At 39.5% G+C, this 27708-nt stretch overlaps 1 long non-coding RNA gene across 8 annotated transcripts in view; it reads left to right on the top strand.

Moving 5' to 3' along the window:
* LOC116069219 overlaps positions 1–25075 on the top strand; it is an 80987-nt gene extending 55912 nt beyond the window's left edge. For 5 of the 8 annotated variants that reach the window (XR_004109925.1, XR_004109917.1, XR_004109915.1 and 2 more), the window contains one exon: positions 167–376. This is a non-coding gene — a long non-coding RNA (uncharacterized LOC116069219). Of the gene's footprint in view, positions 1–166; positions 377–24796 lie in introns of those variants that run through there. The other 3 variants (XR_004109924.1, XR_004109914.1, XR_004109912.1) reach the window with 1 other exon arrangement.
* Positions 25076–27708: the final 2633 nt, after the last annotated feature.

The raw sequence follows: 27708 nt of genomic DNA, 5'->3' as shown, positions 1-27708 counted from the left end.
AATTTGCAGATTCATCTGGAACAACAAAAGACCCAGGATAGCCAAAACTATTATCAACAATAAAGGAATCTGGTGGAATCACAATCCCAGACCTTAAGCTGTACTACAGAGCAATTGTGTTAAATTGTTCTTGACCCTACATGATTGGTGTACTTTTTACTTCCAGAAATCAAGACACAGGCCAAGAAAGCAGGATCACAAGCTACAAGAAAAAGATGAGGCTTTGGAGAGGGAAGCATGGAGTCTCTAGTGGACACAAACATTGATCTGACTTTGGTTCTGGATCTCTTGCTTTTGGAATTAAGAGAAGGAACTTTGGCTCGTAAGTCATCCAGTCTTTAGTACCCTTGACTAACATGACAGTTTCAAGGTTCACCCAGAAAGGACCCTTGAAGCCATGTACATTTTCCTTATTCCTCTTACTGCTTTGCTTAGTTACTTTTCTTGTTGCTGTGATAAACTATCATGATAAAAGCAAACTAAAAGCAGTAGAATTTGTTTGGGCTCTCAGTTCCTAATCTATCCACTGTTGTGGAAAAGTCCTAGTGGCAGGAGCCTAAGGCAACTGGTCACAATGCACCAGCAGTCATGAACCAGAGAATGATGCATACCAGTGCTCAGTTCACCTTCTCCCATTTAAATAGGCCAAATCCCAGCCCAGGGAATTGTGTGCCAATCACAGTGGCTTCTGGAACCTTCTGACAAAGCTCTAGATTCCTTGACCCTAACTCTTGGAACGTTATGTTTCAAGCCTTCATGCTCTCTGCTCTATGATATAAGCTATTCTTCCAGATAGCCCTGCTTTTATTTATTGGAAGATAAATTTGTAAATCAAGATTTGATGTCATTCCCCATAGTCATGAGGTGTTCATGGGTAGACATTGCTGAATTTCCCATAGTCATGAGGTGTTCATGGGTAGACATTGCTCTGTAACTTCATCCAAGCTCCCAGGCCACATTCCTATCACCACTCCAACTTATATACCATGCTACTCTTCATAAACCCTGAAATAACTAGTCTCCCAGCTCTTCTTGTCATTCTCATCTCTTCTACATCCCATCTAATATGCATAGCACTGATCAACTGTCCCCATCTAGATGCTTACTTCTCCTTGGTCTTCATCTTGCCAACTAGATACTGACCTCTTCCAAGGTCCATGTTCTCCCTCTCCTATATCCTTGATTCTGAAAAGGCTATGCGTTTTTCTCTCTAGGAACAACCCAAGACGTGGATAGTGCTCTGTCTTTTTGCCTCCTGTGAATCTCTCATATTCTTAGGCATCACTGCTCTCCCTAGAAGAACATTCCCTGTACCTTGAGTTTGATTCACTGTTTATGCTTCTTATCCTGTTTCCTGTGACTATTCTTAGAGACAAATGCTATCTATTTCCTTACTCTCCAGGGATCCCTCCATTTAATTCTCTCTTTCTAGTTAACTACTCACTTCCACTTTCATTCCTGAAGCCAGATCCTAGCACACAGTGAATATAGAAAACAAAGCTTCTACACAGAAGCAAAACTACAACTTCCCATGTAAATATCTCTGCCAATTCACTACCCATTTTTTTTCTACATGAGGCTACCTCCTTCTTATGTTTCATCCTAGTGATGAGAAGCTTACCAATAACTCATAATTTATCTTATTCTGCTTCTTGCTATGGTTTTATTCTATCCTTTATCAGGAAACACATTAAATGTGATCATTTGCTCTCGAAAGAAAGAAGCTGAGATGGTTTACAAGACATGTGTAATGATTCCTTCCTTTTATTTCTTAGTTCTTCTCACTGAGATGAGGAAAGAATGAAGGAAGGCATTGACTTTTATGTTTTAAAAATGTGATAGATCAATAGAAAGAATGAGATATCAGTACAGTAGAATTTCTGATAATTTCTAATCATAGAGGAAAGTCCTCCACCAAAGTGGATGCCATGCTAGAAATTTAAGCATAGGTGTTGAATCCACCTTTATTAATTTTATGATCTTTTGCAAATCATTACACATTTCTAAGCCCTCTGTTCTTACCTATAGAAGGAGAAAAATGATGGCTCTGTTTGGTTTTCTATAATCTGTAGATGGGAGAAGAGGGATCTATTTCATGATCTACATTGTTACAGAGAACAAATTAGTGTCCCAGAGACTTTTGAGAAGCAGTTATAGATTATTCAAATTGGAGTTACTTGAGTCTGGTATTTGGTGTTGGATTATTTAAGTAGAAGGTTGAGATCTGGGCAATGTGTAATCCTGTTATTCTCAGGGCACAGATTTAGCTCCTCTTTCTTGTGATTTGAAGGCTCTGAAGGAGGTAAGAGATGTTGACTCTAAAGAGCTCCTGCTTCATCTGTTTTTCTGTCCTCTTCAGTTCATACCACCGGCAGGCATATGCTTTCTCCAGGGAATAGTGGGAAACACAGTCATAACCCCATCCTTCCATTCTAGGCATAGCTCATTCTAGAGTGGGTTAATTGTAGTGGTTTGAGTGAGAAATGTCCCACATGGTCGCCAGTCTTTGAATACTTAGTCCACAGCTGGTGGCACTGTATTGGGAAGTTTAGAAGGTATGGGCTTTGCTAGAGAAAGTATGTCACTGGGAGTGGGCTTTGAGATCTCGTCTTCATCTTATGTAAAGGTAAATTTAACCTCCAAATTGTCATTTCAGAAGATTACTGTTGAATAAGCTCTCCCTTTCTACACCTTTCTGAACTGTGGGTGACTCTTTCAACTCAGTTGAACTCCTCTTCAAACTGACTGATTCCATCTGGCTTCTCCTGCTGACTGAATTTCTCTGCTTGGCCTCAAACAGAGAATCTGTTTGATTCTGACAATCTGTTCTAATCTTCTGGTGCCTTCTCATTCTCTGGTTCATTCTGTCATCATCTGTAACCTGTCTCTGTTCTGAATTCATGAACTAATTCAAAATCATTGAACTGTACTCACTGTACTGACTACCAACTGACTGGAACTGAACTGTTCTAAATGAACTCAACTAAACTCAACTGACAAACTGACTCTCTCTCCTTTTACTACTCTTAAATAGTTTTTCTCCTGAGAGTTAAGCATATCATGTCTCCAACTCATTCTGTCAAATCTTCCTCTGATTCATCACTTTGTCTGCCCTCCAATTAGATGTCATTGTTTGGGGTTAAAGGTATGTACTAAAGGCAGGTCTTATTTTCAGGCACATCATATAGACCTAGAAGATCTTTGGTTGTGATCAGAGCAGCTCTACAATCTTACTTTCAGTTTTATCTCTGTTTTGTGTTCACAATGAAGGTGCGATCTCGTTCATATTCCTTCTGAGAATGCCACGCCTTCCTATCATGATAGATTTACCCTCTGGAACCATAAAATTAGATAAACTCAACCTTCTAAATAAACAAATCCTAGATTATGGATTTTTATCACAGAATTATAAAAGTAACTAATACTAAAGTAGATATTGTGGGGCGCCGGGTGTGGGGAGATAAAGGAGTGGAAGAGACCCGTGTCCTGCCAGACCTCAGGGAGATTGAACAGGTGGGTGCAGGAGACTGCTGCGGGACCCCACAGAACCATCACAAAACAGGCTTTGAGTCGCAGGACCCCGCTCCAGGAGATAGGGAAGGCGCGGTCTCAGCTCAGACTCTCAAGCACCACAGACCACTGGGTACTGGTACTGCAGAAGAGCCTTCTCTGGGATTCCCTGGGCTGCATGGAGGCCAAAGAAGACAGGTTCTATCCCAGATACTGCTGGTTGTTGTAGAAGAGCTGAGAACGAAGTGGGGGTGCCTGGGACTGTTCGGTCAGCCCCAGGGCCAAAGGGAGAAGAGTCAGGGGAAGAAGGCACTGGGTGGTTCCTGCGTGAGGGGTGGCGGTCCGAGAGTCTTTGGTCCAGTCTAGTAGTTGGAAACGCTAGGAGGTTTTCCTGCAGGAGATTAGAAGCAGCTCTTTAGAGGAAGGCCTATTCCTTTATTCCAGCACAGCAGATCCCAATGAGCACAGACAGTCCATGATTTAAAGGCATTTATTGTAGAAAGGCAGAGAGAGGGGGAAGAGTAAAGAAGCAGAGGGCAGCCACGTGGAGAGAACGGGGAAGGAGGGGCAGAGAGAGAGCAAAAGGTGAGAGTAAGAGACAAGAAAGAGAGCAAGAGCTTAAGAGAGAGAGGAGGAGTCAAGCAGCCCCTTTTATAGTGGGCTGGTCTACCTTGCTATTGCCAGGTAACTGTGGACTGGGGCATACAGGGCTGTAGTCAGGTAACTGTAGGGGTGGAGTCTAGCCAGAATACCAGGAATTTAGGGCATTGCCCATGTAACCTATAGCCACAGGATTATGGAATTGAGGGCTCATGTTATCAGGAGCCTAGTATCTGGGAACATAGCTTACGGTTCAGTTCCTTGTAGAATTTTCTACTAGTTCCAGAGTAAGCCTCACTCAACCAGAACACAGACTGCTTTCACGGTCCAACAGGTACCAAAGGGTGAACTATTGCTATGAAGAACCTGACCATATTTTGTTTTTGTTTGTTTTTGTTTTATGTTTTAAATGTGGAAGGCATTGGAACTTTGGGTTAGAGAAATATTGAATGCTGTAAGCAGAGCTTAAAGGTCTATTCTACCAGGGACCTGAAGACAAGAGTATTGAGAGCAATGTAGAATGTAGAGGCCGAGATGAAGAGGTTTTAGAAGAGAACAATATCAACAACTGGGCTAAATCCCATTACTATGATATTTTGGCAAAGAATAGGATGCTTTATGACCTTTTCCTAAGAACTTGATTGGAGCTAAATGAAAAATATTAGACTATTTTCGTTGGTTGAGGCTACTCAAAGGCAGCAAAATATTGAATCCAGAAGGTGGTTATTATGAACAATTGTTATGAACGTCTACAAAGAAGAGAGCAAACGGTATAAAGAAATGCAAAAGTTATACTTTAAAGAGGAAAAAATAACCCTGGGAAACCTAATGTTGCAGCTAAGGCCTGTATTAGAAGAGATAAGGGATTATAGTACCATCAGGAAAAAGCCTCCTTCTCTGCCTTGAAGTAAAAGGAAGGGTGCCCTGTGGGTATTACTCAACCTAGCTAAGGTTCCAACACATGAAAGAGAGCATAATGCAACTAGCATCATACTCCTAAATGACACTATTTGGGGAGTTTTGAGGAGTGTGGTCTTTATGGAGAAAATGCATTACTGTGTGTGTGTGGGCTTTGTGAGCTTAAGTCGTTACCCTACTTGCAGTTTTGTTTTTCTTCATGCTTGGGGTTTATATATGAACTCTTACTTTTCTGTTCTCATTGCTTTGCTGCTTTTGCTGTGTCTACTTATCATGCTGGACTCTCATCTTTCTGGAGAAGAATGGTTCTAATCCTGTCTAGTGCTGTAACCCTTTAATACAGTTCCTCAAGCTGTGGTGATCCCTAACCATAAAAATATTTTGTTGCTACTTCATAACTGTAATTTTGCTACAGTTATGAATCATAATGTAAATATCTGATATACACAGTATCTGATATGTGATCCCACAAAGAGATCACTATGTTTGAAAACCACCCTCCTAGAACAATAAGCCTAAATAAATTTTTTCTTATAGGTTGTCTTGGTCATGGCATTTCATCATAACAACATAAAAATAACTAACACAGCTATTAAACCTGATATCACAAGTAAAACATACACGGGGTTAGACATTAAGATCCTTAAGCAAATTGGTGGGGTTGTAAAATTTACTGCAATTTAAGAGTTTAGCTCATCAACTTCCCTCTCAGATATGACAGGGCTATGGATACTATTTAATGAGGGTAAAAGACAGGATTTTCCTGGTGCTGAACTCACTTTCAACCAAGCTGGGAGACACATCTTTCAGATGGGACGCTTCTGAGTTGCCACAGCTGCTTTGGGAGATGTTATTCTAACAGTTCTACCTTGGAATTGTTACTTATTTTATGTTAAAAATGTTATAAGAGCATATTTAAGAAGTCTATAAATCAGTTTTCATTGTAGCACTAAAGATGCTAATCTTTAAAGGGGAAATAATGGATGGTGTTTTGCTAGAACTCTCTATGAACATTTTACTGTCCCAGTTTGATAGGAATCACAAAGAGTTGTTGCTCTCATTGACTCTAAGTCTCATTTATGAAGGAAAACACATTCACACATCTTTTTTCTGAAGGAGATGCAATTGTTATCCATGATGAGAAACAGGGTTATTAGCAATTTCACCATAGAAATTAAAGCAGAAATAAAGGCATCTGGGTTATTACAAGATATTAATTTTGAATATTAACCAACTTCAGTGAAGGGTTTCCTTTTGGTGCAAGGTACAAATTTACCTGCTGATTTGGTGGATGTTTCAAAGCACAGCACTTCTAGTCTGAGCTTGTATTTCTCATATATATATATATATATATATATATATATATATATATATATTTCCCTTATGTATTCAATGTGTTTCTTCATGTGTTTTTGAATAGTGTTAGATGGGACAGTGAAATTGCCAGATGGTCTGCAATGTGAGAGATGGTTGCACTGGAAGGTGACAGAACTGTGTGCTCAGGAGGATGCTGCAATCACCTACATTCAAGTGCCAAAATACATGACATAAAAGTCAATGTCTGTATTTTCTGGGTGGGTCAGGAAGAAAGTTTCTGAGAATGAGATGAAAACTGAGATGATAAAGATGTGAGAGGAATAGAGAACAAGTTCTGACTAGGAAGCAGAACTGAATGGCTTTGAGGACCCTATGGTGGTAGTACATAAATTTTCAGTGATATTTGCAACATTGTAAGAATGTCCTCCAAAAATCTAGGTTCCATATGCTGTGAATGAGCAGCTGACTGACCAGTCAAAATGCAGAACAATAAGGTGAACAGTGAAATATCAACTAGGAAAAAAAGAAAATGCAAATTATGAACAAGGAGGGGCAATTGTAGAGAAGAAAGAACTAGGTCCAGGATGCAAAGCCCGAGATAAGATACTCTGTACTGCTGACAAAAATACCAGAGGTCTCAGGTAGAAGACATTGATCTCTCATAGTGGTTATGATACCATCAGTGATTGAATTATTACTTGAAAAATATATATGTAAACATTTTAGATTCAATATATCTCTTAAGGACAGCTTATACTTTGTTCCCACATCTGGCTCACAAACATTCCAAAATCTAACAGTTTATATGACAGAAATCTGATCCCTGTTGCAGTGATATCATGAGGTAGAGGTACCTTGAAGAAGTGCAACTTCTTGGAAGGTGAACACATTTTTGTTTGATGCTGCCTTTACAAATGATTAAGCTAGATACCTAGTTAGGTCCTGTGCTGGTTAGTTTTGACTGTGAACTTGACACAACACAGACTCTTTTGAGAAGTGAGTCTTAATGGGGAATAACCTGCATCATATGGCCACAGACATATAGACATGTCTGTGGGAGATTGTCTTAACTGCTAATTGACAGCCCACTGTGGGTGGCAACATTATCTAGATTGGAGGTCTTAAACTATATAAGGCAAGATAAAAGCTAAATAAAAGCAAGCAAGTATCCATGGAATTAGTTTGGTACCAAAGGCAGCAGATAATATCTGCTGTAGATGATAATCCTGACCATAGATGTGAAGCTTTAAGTTCCTGCCTTGACTTCCCTGCAATGAAGGAGAGTAACCTGGATTTGTAAGTAAAGTAAACTCTTCTCCTCATAAGCTACTTGTTAGGATAGTTTAGCACAGCAATAGAAATGAGCCCTGAACAAAATTTAATACCAGAAGTGGGTTTGTTGCTGTGATGAACCTGATTATATTATGAAGAATACTTTGTAACTTTGGGATGAAACACTATTGAATATTGTTGGGAGAGCTTAATGGGTCATTCTAGTGGATACTTGGGAGATAGTATTGCTAAAAGAAATGTGCGTTGTTTAGGCCTGTCTCAAGGGGTCTCAGAGGGAAGCAATGTCTTAATTGGCTTTTTGGCAAGGGGCCATTTTATATGATAGTCTTGCTAAGATTCTTGTGTGCTGGTAAAACTGGAGTGTGCTAGTTAGTTTCAAAGTTAATCTGAAACATCCTAGAATCACTTGTGAAGAAAGTCTCAACTGGGGAATTATCTAGATCAAGTTGGTCTGTGAGCATGTCTATGGAAGATGCTCTTGATTATTAATTAATTAAGCCTACTATTGGTGCTAACATTTACTAGTGTGGTGGTTTGAAAAGGAATAGCTCCTATAAGTTCATAGATTTGAATGTTTTATCACTGCGGAGTAGCATTATTAGGAGCTATGGCTTTTTGGAAGTAGATATGGCCTTGGTGAAGGAAGTATGTCACTGGGAATGGGCTTTGGGATTTGAAGTGCTCAAGCCAGGCTGTGTCTCTCTCTCTTCCTGTTGCCTAATTATCCAGAGGTAGAACTCTTGGCTTCCTTCTCCAGCACCCTGTCTGCCTGAGAATCATCATGTTTTCTGCCATGACAATAATGGACTAACCTCTGAACCTGTAAGCCAAGTCAATTAAATGTTTTCCTTTATAAGAGTTGCTATGGTCATGGAGTCTCTTCAATAGTAACAGAACATGTAGGCTGAACTCTGGACAGTAAAAAATAAAGGAAGCTAGATGGGTGCACAATGAAGCAGAATGGGGGCATTAATATTCCCCTGATCTTGACTGTGGTGCATTCTGACTCAAATCTTTCACTGAGTTCTTTCTCACCATGTAATATGCCCTCAGTCACTTTGTAATACAATGGCACCTTATAGGTGTCAATGATGTTCTCACCAGAAGATAAGCAGGGCTACCCTTATTGTGAGTTTTTAGCCTTCAAAACCATAAGCTCACATATCTGGATTTTTTTTTAACAATATTACCAACCCCCATAGATCCAGCTATAGCAATAAAAAGCAGACTGATAGGTCATGTCCCAGCCTTGACTTTTTTTTCTTCTCCAAGATGTCATTATAGATTTATGGCTTTTTAAGAGTAGAAGTTTGTAGACAAATGAGAAGTAAGAGAACAGAAAGTTTTTATGAATCTGTTCTGTAGAAAGTATCTTTTATGATTATGCTCTGTGGACTTGTCAGATACAGAATTTTTTCTCCCATGAGTACTTTGCAGGATTCTTAGGTATTCCTCTTTCCAACCACAGCACTGTCTTTTTTCCCTCAATCCTGTTCCCTTGGCACAGTGAAATGTGCCTCCTTTCGTAGGCCAGTTATGATTCCTCCCAGAACCCTTAGAATTCAGAATATACACCCAAGCTTTTACTACAGAGGTCTTGTACTCCAGAGGTCTACTGGGCAGATCACATGTCATTGCAGTGACCACATAGATTTCAGGAGCAAATTGTTTGTTTGGGCATAGACATTTCTATGGAAGTTTGCACTAGGTCTTTTGAAGGGGAAACTGTGGGAGACATGGAACTGCTGTGACTATAGCCATGAGTTCCTAGGCTGCCTCTACAGGGTGACAGAGCACAAAAAGAGTCTTGGAAAGCATCCAGTAATGCAGAAGTGGGATTCCTCTAGTGGATAGCTGCAGCTTTAGTCCCCAAGAACCTCCCTGTGACTCTCAGTATTCACCAGGAGTCTGAGATCATTTCTGCTTACTTCTTCCTTTGATCTATTCCCATAGACTAGACTACATCATGATGGAAGCTCTCTTTGCTTCTTTTTTTTTTTTCATCTACAAATGTTTTTCCCAATGAATGTTTTGAAGTATGTAGCATCTGCTTCTTAGACGATCTGAAGTAACAAACCAAGTCCTTCATCCTTTAGAATTTGCAGGCAGAAGGTCAGCCCACACAGACCTTCATTTGATAGCTGGTTCTTCAAATAATATGCTCTAAGAAAACAGGACTTGTTTCCATTGAGAATTTAGGATATGGAGCAACAGACATGACAGGGGGAAATGTGTGCCATACATACAGATTTCTAGATAGGAGATATTGGTATACAAGACCACACAGAGAAGTACAGTCTTTTGGGAGACTGAGGACATAAGGAAGAGGTGAGGTTGTATCGGTGTTGCACACGCATGAAGGTAGAGATGAAAAAGGAATAACAGCCGTGCACGCCTTTAATCCCAGCGCTTGGGAGGCAGAGGCAGGCAGATTTCTGAGATCGAGCCCAGCCTGGACTACAGAGTGAGTTCTAGAACAGCCAGGGCTATACAAAGAAACCCTGTCTTGAAACGCACCCCCCCCAAGAAAAAAGAAAAAGAAAGAAAGAGAGAAAGAGAGAGAGAAAGGAAGAGGAATAACAGAATCCATGCAGTCTATGTGATGACAAAGATTCTGACACAGACATATATATAGTCTTTCAAGGTTGGCTTTAGGGATTGATTGATTGATTGATTGATTGATTGAATGATTGTGGTGCTAAAGATCAAGTGCACAGTGCATAGCAGGTAAGTGCTTTATCCTACCAGATCCTTATCATTTGGAAATGCAAGACAACGTCAAGAAATGCAGGAAAGGGAACAAGATTAAAAAACAGTAGGGGACTGGTAAAACCAGAAGTGCAAATGTAGACTTTTCCTAAGAGGTATTCTTCCTCCCCACCTCCCTTCTCTCTTCTTCTCCCTCCTCCCTCCATCCATCCTTTAATCCCTCCCTCCATCCTTTACTCACTCCCTCTCCCCCTTCTTTATTTCTCTCCTCACCCTCATCACTAAACTTTCTATGTAATTGAGGCTAGCCTGGAATTTTTGTTCTTCCTGCCTCATTGTCATGCTTCCTAGAATTACAGATGTATACCAACAAACACAAACAGGTATCATATGTGGGCGTCTGAAGAGATAGCTCAGTCGTTAAAAACACTAGTTACTCATCTAGAGGACCAAGGTTTGATTCCAGCACCCATGTGGTGACTTACAACTGTCTGTAACTGCAGTCTCAGGGACTTTGATGCATGCAGTGAGCATACATAAAATGCAAGCAAATCACTCATACACATGAAATAAAAATAAATCAGTTCTTTTCAAACTAAAAGCAACACTAAATCCATTGTTAAGGAAAGTTAGAAGGTGCAGGGAGGGCACTATGCTATGAAGGTCAAAGAGGCCGAAACAATGAGGGTGGGTGAGAAAAAGTCTAAGTATCTTAGAGGCCTTCACATCTGATTTAAAAGGCATACAAGGCCAGCTGGGATTAAAATGATGCCAATATCTTTATCTTTTCATGTACATGGAGAATAAGGTAAAATTAGATTCCCTTTTATAAGCAAAGCACAAAACAAACTGCAAATATCTTAAAGCTCTAAATATGAGCAAATCCTTTAAAAACCAGTTATGTCTAATACAAAAGAAACAGCAAAATGTCACAATAGGACAACATTTTGTAACTATATCAACAAAAACAGAAATCTTCAAGGTAAGAAATTTCTGTGCAACCAGGAACACCATAAACAAATATAAGATACAACACAAAATGAAGCATTATCGTGCAAGTAACAAGCAAAACACTGACATTCAACTATAAGGAAATTCTTGCAAATCAATTTATAGAAACGAGTGGAAAAATAAAGGGAAGGTGCAAAGTAACAATTCTGAGATGAAATTTGAGGTAAAATGAATGTGGGAACACTGTTCTACATGCCTGTAATCAGAAGGATTCGAACAACAGTACTATGACATATTTTTAACACACCTGACTAGCAGAGATCTTTAAGTCAGAGGGTACTAAATGGCAGTAAGAAAGAGGAAAAATAAAAACTGAAATACTGCTGGTGAAAATACAAATTTTGACAAGTATTTTGAAGATCAAATTTGGAAATATCTAGTAAAAATCATGGTTGTGTCCCGGAAACCTGACAATTACATGTGTTAGGACAGAACTGAGAGAAGGTCTCTCTCACGTGCACACAGATGCCAGCAAGTGTCTGTGTTTAGGGTTTAGCAATTATTTAGAATTATTAAGAAGAAAAGATTGAGAAGGGTGAGAAAGACTAATAGCCCCCTGAGGTGAATGGAAGAAAGGAGAAGGGAGAAGTACACTGAGGAGCAGAATCAGACAGTACGACATGGTAAAACTTCAAGCCCAAGTGTTTCCAATTATTTCACATGGAGTTGGTTATTTGTACACCAGCTGATTCTTCAGGATGTAGCTTGTGACCCAAACTGTCATCCATCCCAACTAGTGAAAAGATTTACCACAAAAATCTGTTCCCTAGAAGGATGTTGATTACAGCATAAATGGCATTCTCCTCACAGTTCTCAAAGGGGAAAATAGAATTTTGCCAGCCACTTGGAGGATTATTGGCAGTCTAGAAAAGGTAACCAAGTGGCCTGTAAAGGCTAGTTTATCCACAATGTGTCACGACGTCCCAATTGCCTGTGTGGCATCTGCTTACACAATGGATCCTGTAGACCAACAGAAAGTATTAGCAAGCGGGTACAGGAGGGCCAAATACTTTCCATTGAGAGGCATTGGGAAGACCTAACTCTTAAGTCCTCCAGCGAGAAAATCTGCTCTCACCCACAGCCGGGTGGAATGGACCATCAACATTCATTTGGACTCTGAGTGCCCTGGCAGGAGAGACAGAAGGCCATCCTGTTAAATCATTTAATCAGCCAAGGTGGGCAGCTGCCTCACAGATAATGCTGGTGGGGGACAATGAAAGACAGATGATTTACCAATTAAATGCATCAGGCTTCCCAAACGCTGGGCCCAAGGACTGGAGTGCCATGTGTTTCCACCAGACGCAGATCTGTCTTCATAAGCAAATTAGGCTTCAAGTTTGTAACTCATATGTCCACCCCCTCCTTTACCTCCACCCCCTACGCACACACAAAGAGGATCGCATGTTAATGAACAAAGCTCAGACTTTTTCCATTTCTCTGCTTGTCAAAAATCTCTTTCACCTTCACGACCAACAGTAAATCACACGTTCTGCTTGAGCAGGTGCTCAGGATAAAAAGAAAGAAAACCCACCAAATGGCTATCCTAGGAAAGAGGGCTTTTCAGAGGCTAGACATTCAGTATGCTGTAAAGCAGGAATGATAGCCTTCGTGGAAACAGAGAAGCTCATTCTGGCCATTCTTCTAGAAATGAAGCGTCTGGTGCAGACCAGAATTCAAAAGCAAGCCCAAGCACCAGTTTGCCAGGCAGAGCCAGGCTGACAGGAAGATTAGGAACAGAAACAGCCAACATTTAGAGAGGAGCTCCTAATGGTGTTTTATATAGTCACAAGTGTTTATTGCTATTAATATATTTGTGTTATGAGTATTTCATTATATAGTTTTAATATTACTTTCATTTGACAGATGGAGAATCAGAGAAGTTAAATGTTTTTCTTAAGTTCACACAAAGAAGGCTTGTTATTAAAAATTGGAGGATTTTCAACTTATATGTTATCTTTCCAAGATTTCTAATTCTGAAATTTTGAGAATATAGATAGAAACATCAGGAAACCATGGAGACACTACTTGAGATGACTCAGTGTCTGTTATTAGAAAGAAAGATAAGATTGGTTGGGGGGGATAAAAGGTAAAAAATGAAAAAAATACAATAAATGAAAAATAGAGCCAGATAAATTTAAAGAGGAAAAAAGGAAAAGAAGTATTTGGAGATTTTGAGTAAGAATATTTTCTTACTTTAGTTTTGCTCAAAAGGACAAAACACAAGCCACACACTATTTTGTCTGACTGACTGACTGATTAATTGATTGATTGATTGTAAAAAAGATGTACAGTCATAAAATGAAGTTCTGAACATTGAAATACCAGCTGATGAACCAGATAAAAGGAGACCCCTGCCTAGTGAATGTTCCCAAACATAGATGCATATGTGGAACTCTCAGCTGAGTAAGTCTTAGGAGTGATTGATCTCAAAGACACAGCATTGCCAATGAAAAATGGCATGAAGAGAGCTTATTCTTTAGTAGAGCTGGTAGGAGCCTTCTGTCCATCTCAGCAGCTTGGCATGGTTTGGAATGACAGAACACTGGGAAAGAAAGAGGCCACAGAGTGCTGTGCTGGGTCCCCCTCAGGGAGCTGCTGGGATGGTCTTGTCAAGATCTGCCTTAGGCATCTGAAAGGCAAGATCCCTGAACTTTACTATTCCATCACATCCATCATCTAGAGATGTTGCTAGTATCTTTGTAAACAAACATGTGACCCTGGAAACTGATGTGCATAATTTTATATAGCATTTCTCGTCATCTTTGTCAGTTTTCTAAAGGAAATTTTTTGTTAGGAAAAATATGGAAAACTTCATCAATATTGTTTATGTTCTAACTTGAAGATAATAATTAAGGGTAGATCAAAAGTGATACAATAGTCTTCACTTGCCATGGCAGTAACAGACAAACAATTGATACTGTAATACATATGTAATTGCCTTTTAAGGGAATATTTTGAAAATAGCACAGAAGGAAGTTCTCCAGTAGGTCTGAGCCAGTGAGCCTGTGAGGAGGGCTCAGGCCATGAGAAAAAGATGAGGTCTTTCTCATTAACTTCATGTAAGCTTGTGTAAAGGATGCACTTAAAAATATAAACAAAGATGATGCCAACATGATTAGGGGAGTGGGAGTTCATTGGCATCTACTGTCTGGAATAGGGGAACAGGAGTCCTGCATCAGCCCTGTGAAACATTTTACCTGTATGCTGATATTTCTGCCAAAAGCTAGAGATTATTTGATGTGACCAGAACAGAGACTGGGAATACAGACAGTGTTCTCTTGCTGTGTACAAAAGGCGGCTTAGCCGCCACTGGGGTGCCTTAGAGCACAGGATGCATGTATGTGTGAGAAAGACCTGGAAGTATTCTGCAGAAAAACCTGAAGAGCATCCAGGGAGATAAAAGAATTAATGTAGAAGTAATGGTGTTTCTGTAAACACAAAAGGCACAGAGTTCTGGCACACAACATACTGGGCAGAAGGAGACAAGTACTGAAACATACACAGGCACTGTCTAGTAAAGTCTGAACTTCAAGGAAAGAATGTTAAGAGCATAAAGGTATTGCTTCTGGCTCTGTTGCTAAGTAGCTGCTTGACTGTGAGTGGTTCCTATAGTCTGGATCAAAGCTCTCAAACAAAGGGATTGGGGATACATTAGACCCACTCAGATGAAGCAAGCTTTCATTGAGCCATTAGCATAAACTCCACAAAAGTGAAAAGGCTGTGTTATAGGACAAAATATGATGTCATTTTATTTTTTAAAATACTAATCAAGATAAGGCATACAGAATTTTAACATAAAAACCTAGAGAAAGAAATTTGCAAAATTAAGTGACTACTGAAGTCAGCCACTGAGAAGGATGAGTATGTGGGTTTTTATTTATAACACCAACCTCATCAATGTTTGCTTAGAAAGAACTCGAGGAATAACTTCTGACTGCAAAAGACAGCTTCTAACATGGAACAATTAAACAGTGAATCAGACTGCTTTCTCTGGTGGATCTAGGAAAATCATGTGTTTGAATGTTTCACAAAGACACATGTTCTAAAATGTATAACATTTATGATAGAAGGAAGAGTGTGACTGGGGGACTTAAGGAAAGAGATTTCATGAGAGAGTTGGTGCTGGTGTTAAATGAGGATGGGTCCATGCAAGGGGACTTGACCTTAAATTGGGATCCATTTCATATTTCTAGTCAGAAGGTTTGCTGGATTGTTATCTACCTTTTTGTTTTTAAGGATAGTTTTGAAGATGGATTATAAAGAGCTAGAATGAAGAGGGTATTTCAATGACTATGCTAATAAAAGGCTAGAGTTGCCCTGAAAGATGGCAGGAGAAGGTGTGTTGGCAGAAGGATAGCTCTGCATTCCCAAAGTGAAGAAGACAGTGGTCCAGAGACTTAGCTTGAGGGAGAGAAGACCTCAAAGACAGCATTTCTCTGGAGATGAAGACACTGCTAGGCTTGTAAAGATTCACCTAGGAGCTGGTTAGGAGTTCTCATGTGCAAGGCTCAGGCTCAGACTCTGCACTCCTCCCTTTTTTCCTATAGGTAGCACCCAGGCTACATTTTCTAAAATCATTGGTAAGTACAATTTCCATTCCAAAGATGAAAACATGAAATTACCTAATTTGGAGACCATTCCAATGACCAAATCAAATCAATACCTGGTTGATCTGATCAACTGCATGGAAACTAGCCATTACGATGGCAGAGGGAAGAGAAACATTCAATAAAAAATGATTGATTCATTGTTCCATATAAAGAGAACACAGATATGGATTTTATTTCAAATGATCTGGGTGAGAAAATAAAAGCCGTGTAAGCTCTGAGGAAATGCATGGTTTTCTTTCTTGAAATAACTCAATTTCCATACCTGATTTCATAAGTTGGGCACAGCGCATAGGGAGGGTATTCCATCTCAGTTTCTCCTGCGGCAACCTTGATCTTCTTGCTCTCCTGGCTCAGGAGACCTGGAGGGAGATGGAGGAGTTCCTGGTTCCTGTTGCCACACTCCCCTGCACTTCCAGATTGTGACTGAAATGTGAAATAAGAAAATGGCACTGCGACAAACACTGGAACATTTTCAACCCATTAGGCCGAGAATATATTTGAATTCTTGCTCTTGAAAATGATTCCATTCCTCATTTAATGAAAAAAAGAAAAAAGAACCTTATAAAAAACTATGTAGAGCTATCCCACACCAATGTTTGGTCCTTCTCTGCCTTGTACAGAATCAATAATCCAGGGATTTCTGAAATCATAGAAGATTCTGAACTAGAGGATGCTGGGAATAAATAAGGATAATATTTGTCAATTTTTTTGGTATAGTTGATAGACAAAGGGGCCGGGCAGAGTAATGACAAGTCACGTGGTTTATGGTAACCTGCTAGTACTGAAACCTGGGCGTCTGACACCCCAGTCCAAGCCCTTCTCTGTGCACTTTGAAGCTTTGGGGGAAGCATGGAGAATGCATGATGATTTCTATTCCAGAAACAAGGAAGCTAGGCAAGTCCTGAGAGAAACCAAGAACCTCACTGCCATTTTCAGACTAACACTGGTTCCTAGCATACACTGGCAGTTGCTGTGGAGCACTCTAACAAGGGCAAAACATTCCCAAGAGCTGCCTTCACTAATTCTCCTTGTAATAGCTTTCTCCTTTTACATTACATGTGTGGAAAGGATTCTTATGTGGGCATGCTCAGTAGTGATGTAGCCAGAACCAGTGTTGAGGGATATCAGCTGAGTGTTTACTCACAATAAAACACATCCTGCTTCTTGAAGTGATCACACCACTGGGAGGATCAGACTCTGCTCTTTTGCCAATCTCACAAAAAAGGGAACCTCAAGAGACAATTAGTAAAATGATAATTCAATCTAGATTAAGTTTTATTTCTCCTAAAAGAATAATTCCTTATTTAGCAAACCTCACTCCACTTCCCATACACACATTCAAGGCTTTCACAAAGTTTACAGGTATCTAGTGTGTTTCATGCCTTCCAATGTGGTTGCATACATGATGGTATCTAGTGATAGAAGAAGAAGAGGAGGGAAAACAGGTCTTGGGATTCAGAAGCTGCTTGAGTGTCCTCTGCCTCTCACTATTTGTTCCTGTCAAGCTTTGGCAGGCAAAGTGATTTAAACAAGTGATAGAATCATGGGAAGTTACTCCTTCTGAGGGAAATTAGTTGGAATTTTAATTGACATTAAAGTGTCAATCTGGTCAGTAAAATTTGATAAGAAATATCCCAAATTATCTGCAGATGGACTTCTCAAGTTCTTGTCTCTAGACCCCATTATTAAGCCCAAGGAAGTACTTGAGGTAATCACAAAATTTAAAATGTTTACACATTTTTAATTTCTGGATAAATGCCCAGAGCCCCCTTGTCACAGTCTGTACTTCATTGTGTGTATGTGCCATACTCTACTGTACACTTGTGTGTGCACATGTGTGTGGAGGAATGTGGAGATCATAGGACAGCCATTCTTCTTGGTTTTTGAGACAGGGTTTCTCATTTTCCTAGAGCTTACCAAATAGGCTAGGCTAGCTGGCCAGCAAGCTGCAGGGGTTCATCTGTCTCTACCTACCCAGTGTTGGTATTATAGATTTGCAATGCTACATAAGACATTTTCTGCTGGTGATAGGGATCAAACTTAGGTTCCTGTGCTTGTGTGTCAGACACTTTAGATATTAAGCGATATCTTCAAATCTATTGCTTGTTTATTTACATGCAGGATGTATTAGCCAAATATAACTTTGCAACACGAAACATTGGTATTTGCAAATATTTCATCTTATATAATCTAGCTCTTCCAAATGCTGGCATATCTCTCTGCCCAATAATAGATTTTCCCCTATTGACATCACCACTAATCTCATCAGAGGTTGTGCTGGCTAGTTGTTGACTTGACACAGGCTGTAGTCATTTAGGAAGAGGAAAACACTGAATTGAGAAAATGTCTCCATAAGATTGCCCTATAGGCAAGGGTGTCAAGCACTTTCTTGATTAATGATTAATGTAGAATAGTCAATCTCACTGTAGTCCCACTCAACAAATGGTCCTGAGTTGTGTAAAAAGCAGGCTGAACAAGCCATGCACAGCAAGCCAGTAAGTAGCATTCCTCCATGGGTTCTGCTTCAGTTCCTGCCTCCAAGTTCTGGCCTTGAGTTCTTTCCCCGACTTTCCTTGATGATGGACTGTGATGCATATTAGTCCATCAAGCTCTGGTAGGAGATAAATGTTGTTTGCTAGAATTCTACTTTTTACTTAAAGGCACAAATATTATCATTATCAAAATATGTTCAGCTTTATTCTTTGAATCATTAAGGTAATTTCATTCATTTTCAAAGTCATGTCTGCCAGTCACAATTGCTCTTTGATCCACAGTTTATGAAAGAGAGACTGGTTTGGTTCACAGATCAGCATATTACAGTTAAATCTAAGAGAGTCATTAATGGAAAATACTTTTATCATCATGTAAAGAGTTTTGAGAATAAAATAAAAGTGCTTAAAACATATATATGCAAGGTGAATGAAATAAGACATAAACTCACAGGCTTCAAAAAACTAACTCAATATGGACAAGAGCTGAGTGTACGCTGAAGATGACAGAAAAGAGACAACTAAGTAATGCCTGAGTGTGATCTAAGAATAAGAGAATTGAGGTGACTATATTGACATTTAAATCTCCTGTTCTGTGAAAAAGCTGTCAGGAAAATGAATAGACAGGTGCTAGTAATTAAATTAAAAATTAAATTTAGAAAAGAGAGATCTGAGAAGGAACTGTTAAGAACTCTGGAAACTTAATGAGGAAACAGTTTGGTTAAAACTTGACCAAAGACCTTCATAGATACCTTGTCAAACATCCATGGGTGACATGAGAACACTTTGACATGCTCTGCAGCATGTGTCCCAGATAAATGCTGTGTCCTCAATGGACAATGAAGTCCCACTACAGATCTGTGAGTATAGTCAAGATCCACAACACTGACAGCACCAAAAACAGGGGTGGAGAAGCAGAGAAACAGGCTTGTACACACAGTGGGATGCAGAATGATGTAACTTCTTAGAAAACTTTGATAAGGACAATTAAAACCTGCTCTCAGGAATAAATAACTATCATATCCATGATAATATATATTAAGGGAAGGTCTCTTGACACTCTTTAACTGAAATTTTGTACCCTTTGACTATCACCCTGAAGCGGCCCAGTTCCCAGCCTCTGGTCACCACTCTCTGCCTCTTAGTCTGGCTTTTTCAGATACCACACATAAGTGTAATCAGGATGTGCTTTCTGGGTGCCAGGCTTCTATCCTAAAACATAACACACTTCAGGTACATCCATGTCATCATGTCTTCTTTAAGGAGAGATCATATCCTACTGAGGATACTGTCTTTATACACTTATCTGCTGATGGATACTTTTAATGTTTTTAGTTAGATAGTAATTCTGCTATAATAGTAGGCATTCAGATCTCTATCAACATTCTGGTGCTAAGTAGAGACTGCTATATTATATGTGTATTTCATGTTTAATTTTTTAATACTCCCTGAGTTGATCCCCATACAGGTTGTACCAAGTAACAGCCACCAGCAGCAATACCTGTTATCATTCCTCATGAAACAGTTTCGATAGCTGTGAAGCAGAGACAGACTGGGAGAGGGAGATTCTTCTCCTCCCTAGGGCACTGGGCAATGTGTGGGCACTGCTCAGCTCTGTTAAACACTGTTAAGTGACTGTTAATGTCAACAGCAAGTTCTTATTATAGCAGTCCTCATATTTATTTTACTGTAAATAAGTAAAGACATCAGGGAATGGAATAATCTGAATCCCTAATTGGTAGCTGTTAGATTCTTCCCCAGTGTCCTGGCTGCCTTGACTGTCAGCCAAGACACCAGCAGAGTACCCTCAAGCCAGCACTAACTGCACTGAATGCTCTATAGCAGTGCTCTCAGCCTTCCTAATACTATGACCCTTTAATACAGCTCCTCATGCAATGGTGACCCCCAACCATAGTACTTTTGCTGGAATTTTGGTACTGTTATGAATCATAATATAAGCATATACTTTTCTGATGACCTTAGGTGACCCCTGTGAAAGGGTCATTTGACCTCCCCTTCAAAGCGGAGAGATTGTTACTCACAGGTTGAGGAAACCTGTTCTACAGGTACCAAATGAGAGCTACACAATAACTGCAGTTTCTTGGTGATAAAGTACAATTTTGATTCACTTCCATCAGATTAAAGCTCCCTGCCATCAGATTACAGTTCTCTACCACTGGAAGCATAGGGCTAGGAAGCTGTCCATGACTCTCATGGAAGAGCTTTTCCTGGCTGTGCCCAGATTCCTTTCTGGGTGGAGAATAAGGACCCCTCACAGCTGACTAGTCACTGATTAACACTTCTGTGTACCTTGGATTTGTATTTCTGTTGTGGTTAGAGGAGATAAGGATCAACGCTGTACCTGTTGTATAAGTATGGGCTTTTTGTCTTTGGTGTATTTATTTGCTTTCCTGATGTTGACATTTTTGTATTCCTTATCTATTTTGGTTGCATATATTTTCTCTATTCTTTGATTGTTTCTTTACTTTGCTAATTTCTCATGCAGTACAGAAGCCTTCTATTGTGAATAAACCATTAGTTCCTTTTAGGCTTTGTTACCCATAATTTTGGGTCATATTTAAAAGTATCAACTTTAAGAGTAATGTCATAGAGCATTCCCCATGTTTGATTTCTGGCTCATGAATAAGTCTTCAACACATTTTAAATTGGCTAATTCTATCTAATTTATTTCGATGCTTGCATGTGAGGTAAATAGAAGTCTGATTTTATTCCTCAGAATGTACATCTAGTTCTCCCAGAACCATTTATTGAAGGGACCATCCTTTCCTTTCCTTCACTCTTTATTCTTTGCATTTTTATTTAAAATCAATTGAGCATAAAGATTATACATTTTTTTTTGTTTTTTTTCGAGACAGGGTTTCTCTGTATAGCTCTGGCTGTCCTGGAACTCACTCTGTAGACCAGGCTGGCCTCGAACTCAAAAATCCACCTGCCTCTGCCTCCCAAGTGCTGGGATTAAAGGCGTGCGCCACCACCGCCCGGCTTATACATTTATTTTTATGTTTTCCATTCTGCACATGTTTTGTGTCATGTTGTTTTGGTGACAAGAGCTTTATAGTATATTCTGAAACGAGGTTATGTGATCCCTCCTTTTTTGCCATTTTTGCTCAAAGTTCTTTTAACTATTCAAATTTTTGTGGCTCTATATAAAATTGTGGGCTGTTTTTCTCCATTATCTTTGGAAAACATCACTAGAATTTATACATTGAATCTGCAGCTTTCTTTTTTTCGAAAATGTTGATATTTTAACAATTCTTCCAATGTATGAGCACAATATCTTTTTTTCATTTAGGTCTTTCTTTGTTCTTCAGTTTATTCCTTCAAAATCTTATACAAGAGAAAGGTCTTTTACATACTTGATAAAGTTTACTGTGAAGCATTTATTTGATGTTTTCATAGCTGTGATAAGTGACTTACTTAATTTCCTTTTTCACTGTTAGTATGTGAAATGCTTCGATTTTTGTGGGTTGCCTGTGCTTCCTGTATCTGAATTCCTTTGTTAGTTTTGACAGGTTTTTGTTGTTCTTGTTTGGTTTTTAGTAGAGTTTCAGATTTTTTCCACTATGATATCATGTTATCTGAAAACAAAGACAAATTGTTTTCTTTCCAATTTGTATAGCTCTTATTGTTTTTCTTAGACTAATTGCTAGGGATTTCAGTGCTGTATTGAATAGAAGTAGCCAAGGCAGTTATCCTTGTCTTACTGCAGGTCTTAGAAAAAAGTTTTCATTTTTTTTGCCACACGATATAGCATTCGAGCTAAGCTATACCTAGCCTTTCTAGATTCCGATGCCTTCTTTTATAACTATTGTTTCAGAGATTTATCATGGAAGGGTGTTAGCACTTATAAAATACTTTTTCTATACCTATTGAACCTTATCGTTATTTCGTAATTAAATAGCCCTTAGCTGTAAAGACATGCTTCACGATGGTATGAATTAATTCAAAAGACAATGGTACTTCAGCACTTAAAGGAGGAAGCAAACATGAGTCCTTGTTCCTGCTCAGTGCTCATGCTGATGAATTTAATGTTTAAGAAAACAAAGGGTACATATTCTCCTCTCCCTGCATCCGGTTACTCTTGTGTCAGGTGAAAACTTGCATATGAGCAACAATTCTTAAATTTTCTTTAAAAACAGAAATCTGAAATTGTCCCCTCCTGGTTAAATGGATGCAGGTTCAGGAACTGTGTGCCTGATAAGAATGGAGAGTCTGAGACTCTCTGTCCCACAGTAGCTGAGGGTTGCTTTGTTGTTGTTTGTTTTTTAATCTGAAAGGTCCTAAAACAATAGACTTTTAATGAGGTACAATATCTGAGCTTCCCTCCTAGACCAAATAATTCATGAACTCAGAGTGTATCATATGACACTTAGAATAAAGGGAAGAATATTTGATGCATCCTGACACTGAAGATGTAGGCACACCTACATACTATTCAGATAGGTGGAATGGGGTGTTTTTGAGAATCTAAAAGGAAAGGGGTAATTCAATCTGTCTTAAACCAAGAGGAGGAAGAAGAAACAACAGATGGAAATTACATAAAAGAAGAGAGGGACAGACTAGGAAAGAGATCAAACCAAACGTGTGGTTTCTTGGGCACATGTAACCCGAGAGAGTAGCCCATAAAAAGCTGCTACAGATGGGAGGGGACTGTGGTTCCTTCCAACACAGAAGCATTCTTTCAATGCATGATGATAAACCAGTAGGATCCTGAATTTCCACTACTGATAATCTAAACTCTAGTTTTTATCCTGGTTGTTATGAAGTCTGGGGCACTCAGTCAATGCATTGCCGAAACTTGAGGATACTCAGCATTGGCATTTTCCGATAATTAATTCCTTCTTCAGAAAGCATATTTCAAATTTAAAATCATTTCTCAACTTCACTGTCCAGTTCTTGACACAGTCTACCATGTCAATAAAAATCCCTCTCCTGTCCTGTCCTGTCCTGTCCTGTTCTCTCCTCTCCTCTACTCTCCTCTCCTCCCCCTTACACTCCCCTCTCCTCCTTACCATATCCTCCCTACCCTCCCAACTCCTTTCATCTCATTTTTTCTCCCTATCCCCTTTCTCCCTTTTCTTCCTTACTACCCCTTCCCTCTTCCATCATATAATATACAAGGGAGAGGGGTATATATGAATTACAATTTTTAAAGAGTGCTTTGTTGAGCTTTGAAGGAAAAAAAAAACAAGAACAGATAACATGCATAGAGTTATTAAACCTGCTAAGATCTTTTACATTTCAAAGGCCTGTTAAGTGGGTGTCATCTTTGGTGAATAGCTTTAGAATTCTAACAAGTAACTTTCACAAAGTGTTATTTGGGGTCATAGGTTTTATTTTCTTCTCTCTAATTCTTCTTTTAAAAAAAATTTGTCCCTCTGTGGTGAGGAGGGACAGAGACTATGTGTCTTTAAATAATAAAAAAAAAATTGTAATATTCTCATAAACATCATCCTTGGCCCTGCTGTTGCAAACTTTAACAGCCCAACAGCTAGAGAAGCAAGCAGGGCAAACAATACAAGAGTCATTATTGTAACTAAATTAGACCGTTTGTTTTCTTTCCCTCAAATCAAATTGTGTAGGAGCTGCTTTATTGCAAAACAGACATTAAAATTCCAGCAAGACCTCAGAGAGAAAGTAATTTCTATTTTATCAGTGCTGTAAAGCTGTCTTTATGTTCTGAAGCAGGAAATACTGCAAGGATATTTATAGCTTCAGCTCCAAAGCCAGTTTGAATAGAAATGTTAGCGGTCGCCAGGCTGTCATGCCGCTTGGCGGAGCGGGGAATTTCAGAGAATTTGTGAATTACTGCTGTGGTCTTGACAAGTCTCTCAGTGAGGCTGGTGTGTGTGTCTGGAGCTGTGTGGTGTTAGTGGAGATAATGATTAAATACTTGGATTGGCTTAAAAGGGAGATTTAAATGATATTCTAGAGCTAATCGGTTTCACTCATCGAGTTGTCCTGGAACAAAGATGAGATTTCTAACTTTCCCACTCCTTGTGCTTGGAGTCCAGGACCCAGGTTTTGCTCTCATGACTGCTCCCTCCTCCACCTCCCAGTCTTGACATGTCCACCCAGCCCAAGATTCCTTAGTTATCAGCATTGTTCACTGAATTTTGACAAATGCCTACTGTCTTGCTTCTTCCCCATGGTCTGTTGAGTTGATTCATCATTGTAACTTATGTTTACCTCTGGTATTATGGACTCTGGGATTCCATCAGCATTATCTTCCCCTGCAAAGCTGAGGAGTGTCCTTGCTTTCCTAGGGTAAAAACTGAAGCCTCTGATGAGTGCTGGTTTTTCTCACATCCATTCCAGGTGCTTTCACCCTTGCTTCTGTGTCATATCTGGAGCAAAAGAAGCTTCATCATGGAGGCATAGCCAGTCCTTGGAGTTTCTGAAACTCTGGCAACAAATGCAGATATTATATAGCTCCAGAGTGACCCTGTGCTAGAAGGATGCAAGCTATGCTGAGTCTGAGCACCTCTCTGCTCTGAAAGTCATGAGCAGAGTTGCTCAGGATGTCTACCAGTCTTCAGAATGAAGGGGCTTGTGGAAGTGTACAGTCCTCTCTTCAATAAAGCTGTTCAAAACCAATGCAAAGGGATTTTCTTTCTTCTCATAGGTCAAGGGTTTTATTTATGCTGTGCTGTTGTTCATCACCTGACTACTAAAGTCAAAGACAGTATTTAATTCCCCATAGAGCAATCACATACTGTGGACTTCCTCAGAAACACACCAGGAATTGTGGAATGAAGAGCCTGCCTCTGCTCATAAGCAGAATTTGATGAGAGATGAAGATAATTTTAAAATCTAAGTTGAGATAAAACTCCCTGTCTTGGAGACTGTCCAACTACAAGGGAATGTACCTGTGTCCTGTACTCAGTATTGAATCCTAGAAATTCAGGACTGAACCCTGGAGATCTCTGGTGCAATCCACCATTGCAAACTCAGGCCTTTCCCCTCAGGCTCTGTTGTCATGCCTCTTCATTTTTATCAGCCCAAACGTAGCCAGCAGCCCCTCTGGCTATGCTGCACTTGGATGTGCCTAGTCTAAGATCAGAAGCACAGGACATACACCAGATTTCAAAGACATATTAGCACAAAGTATGAACTAACTCAAAAGGACTTTTAGATAAATTACACAGTAAAGGCATAATCTATATCAAATCAATAGACATTTTAACAATTATTTTACAGGCCTTAAAAGAAAATCTGATCACTAGGAGTTTTCCAGGGGGAATATGTAGACTCCTGGGTATATTAAGTGTCTGAATCAGGCAAGAAAAAACATTAAGTCTATTAATAATGGTATGACTTCTACCTACTGCCTGCTAAGGTGGGCTGCTCCTATGTTACTAAGAACAATATGGATTAAAGATAAAATTTTAAACATGTTCCAGGCTGAGGAGTGGTGCAGTTGCCCAAGCACTCACTTTGCAATCATGAGGACCTGAGTTTGATCCCTATCACCCATGTAAAAATATCTGTGTGTGGTGATGTAATCACTGCTCTGGGGAACTAAAGACAGATTGAACTCTGGGGCTCAATGCCTAAACAATCTAGTTTAACTGCTGAGTCCCAGTTTTCAAAAATAAGGTAAAGAGAAACTGAGGAAGACACATGGCCTACACATGCACACATGTACATACACTCCCCTTCCACATGCAGCTGTATACCCACATATACACATATATACACATTCATAAAAGACATGTACTATCAAATGACTCTGTTTACATAAATGATTTTCATTCCCTTGAAATGGTCTTCAGGGTCACAATGGTAACTTGCAGAAAACCCCATGAATTTAACAGTTTCTTTAAGGTGATTGTCCACACTTCCTTTGTTCTCACTGAAATCCTCTGAGACTTCATTCAGAAGCAGGGTACTGCTTGATTGAGGAATAGCAATGGAGGACAGATATACCTAGAGAAAGACATTTTAAACATGATAGGACAACCAACTGGAGAACATTATACCAGGGCATGTACTAAGCTGCTATCCCAGGGCTAACATAAACAAGTCATGTCATAGTTGGTCTATGCTGGAGTTCTTGATTCCAACTTACTTTAGCTGGTAAAGTTTAGCTGGTCATCATGGTAGAATTCCTGATTCCAACTTACTGTAGCTGTTATTCAACTTGTTTGGATTCCCAATTAACTCAAGTGCAAAGTATAACCAGACAACAGTTTACCTTCAACTTGATCTCAAGGAGGCATAGTACTTTCGATCACAGTCTATGGCACTTCCCACTGATCTTCCCAAAGGTGGGTTTGGGACACTTATGAGGAGATGGTAAACTTTAATTTATGATAACTGGTAGACTTTAATTTATGATATAACACTGACCAAATGCATAAAGGCTAATCATAGTTACAATGGTGAGCAGGATACACAGCTAGTGTGACAACATGAACCCAAATCCATCTGCCTCAGGCTTGATGCTTCTCATGAGACTGTGACATTTGCCAAAATTGTGACATGCACACTTAGGGCAAGGTAATGTGGATGAGGTCAGATCAAGGAACAGTCAGGTGTGGGTCTCCATGAAGAGATAATCAGTTATTATTCTAGTTTTCATTTTCCATTTTTATTTTGCAATTTTATCATACACATAAATACAAAATGGATTCAAAATTATGTTCTGTGTTTACAGAAAATCGTGAGCCCTTTCATATGGCTCGTGATCTATCAAGTTTGTGATATTAACACATTTTCTCCTGAGGAATAGAAGCATCTAATTGGGGAAACAAGAGAAATATTCTGTTGAGTGAATATGTTGAGCTATATGTTGCACATCCTCCTATAACATGATATTATTCAGGCTTCAAGACAGGAGTTCTACTGTGTTCTGTGTCCATACACTCCTATGTGCATTAAATTCTTATGGTTAATTTCAAACTTTCAGTCATTGAGTATTTAAATATTCTTTTTTTTTCTTTTTTTTAATTTTCTTTATTTACATGTAAATTTCTCCATTCCAAGTTTCCCCTCCATAAAACAAATAAACAAACAAAAACAACAAAAACAAACCCCTGTTGCCTCCCACTTCCCCATGCCTGCCCCCCCGCCCTCTCCCACTTTCTGGCCCTGGCATTCCCTTACACTGGGGCACAGAACTTTCACAGGGCCGAGCTCCTCTCCTCCTATTGATGATTGAATTTGCAGTCCTCTACTATACACATGCTGCCTGAACAATTAGACCCCTCCATGTGCAGTCTTTGGTT

This window comes from Mastomys coucha, unplaced genomic scaffold (genome assembly GCF_008632895.1).
Source record: "Mastomys coucha isolate ucsf_1 unplaced genomic scaffold, UCSF_Mcou_1 pScaffold1, whole genome shotgun sequence".
In the NCBI taxonomy this organism is placed as follows: Eukaryota; Metazoa; Chordata; class Mammalia; order Rodentia; family Muridae; genus Mastomys; species Mastomys coucha.
The sequence above is the reverse complement of the archived record's forward strand: the minus strand, read 5'-3'. Positions and strand labels throughout refer to the sequence as shown.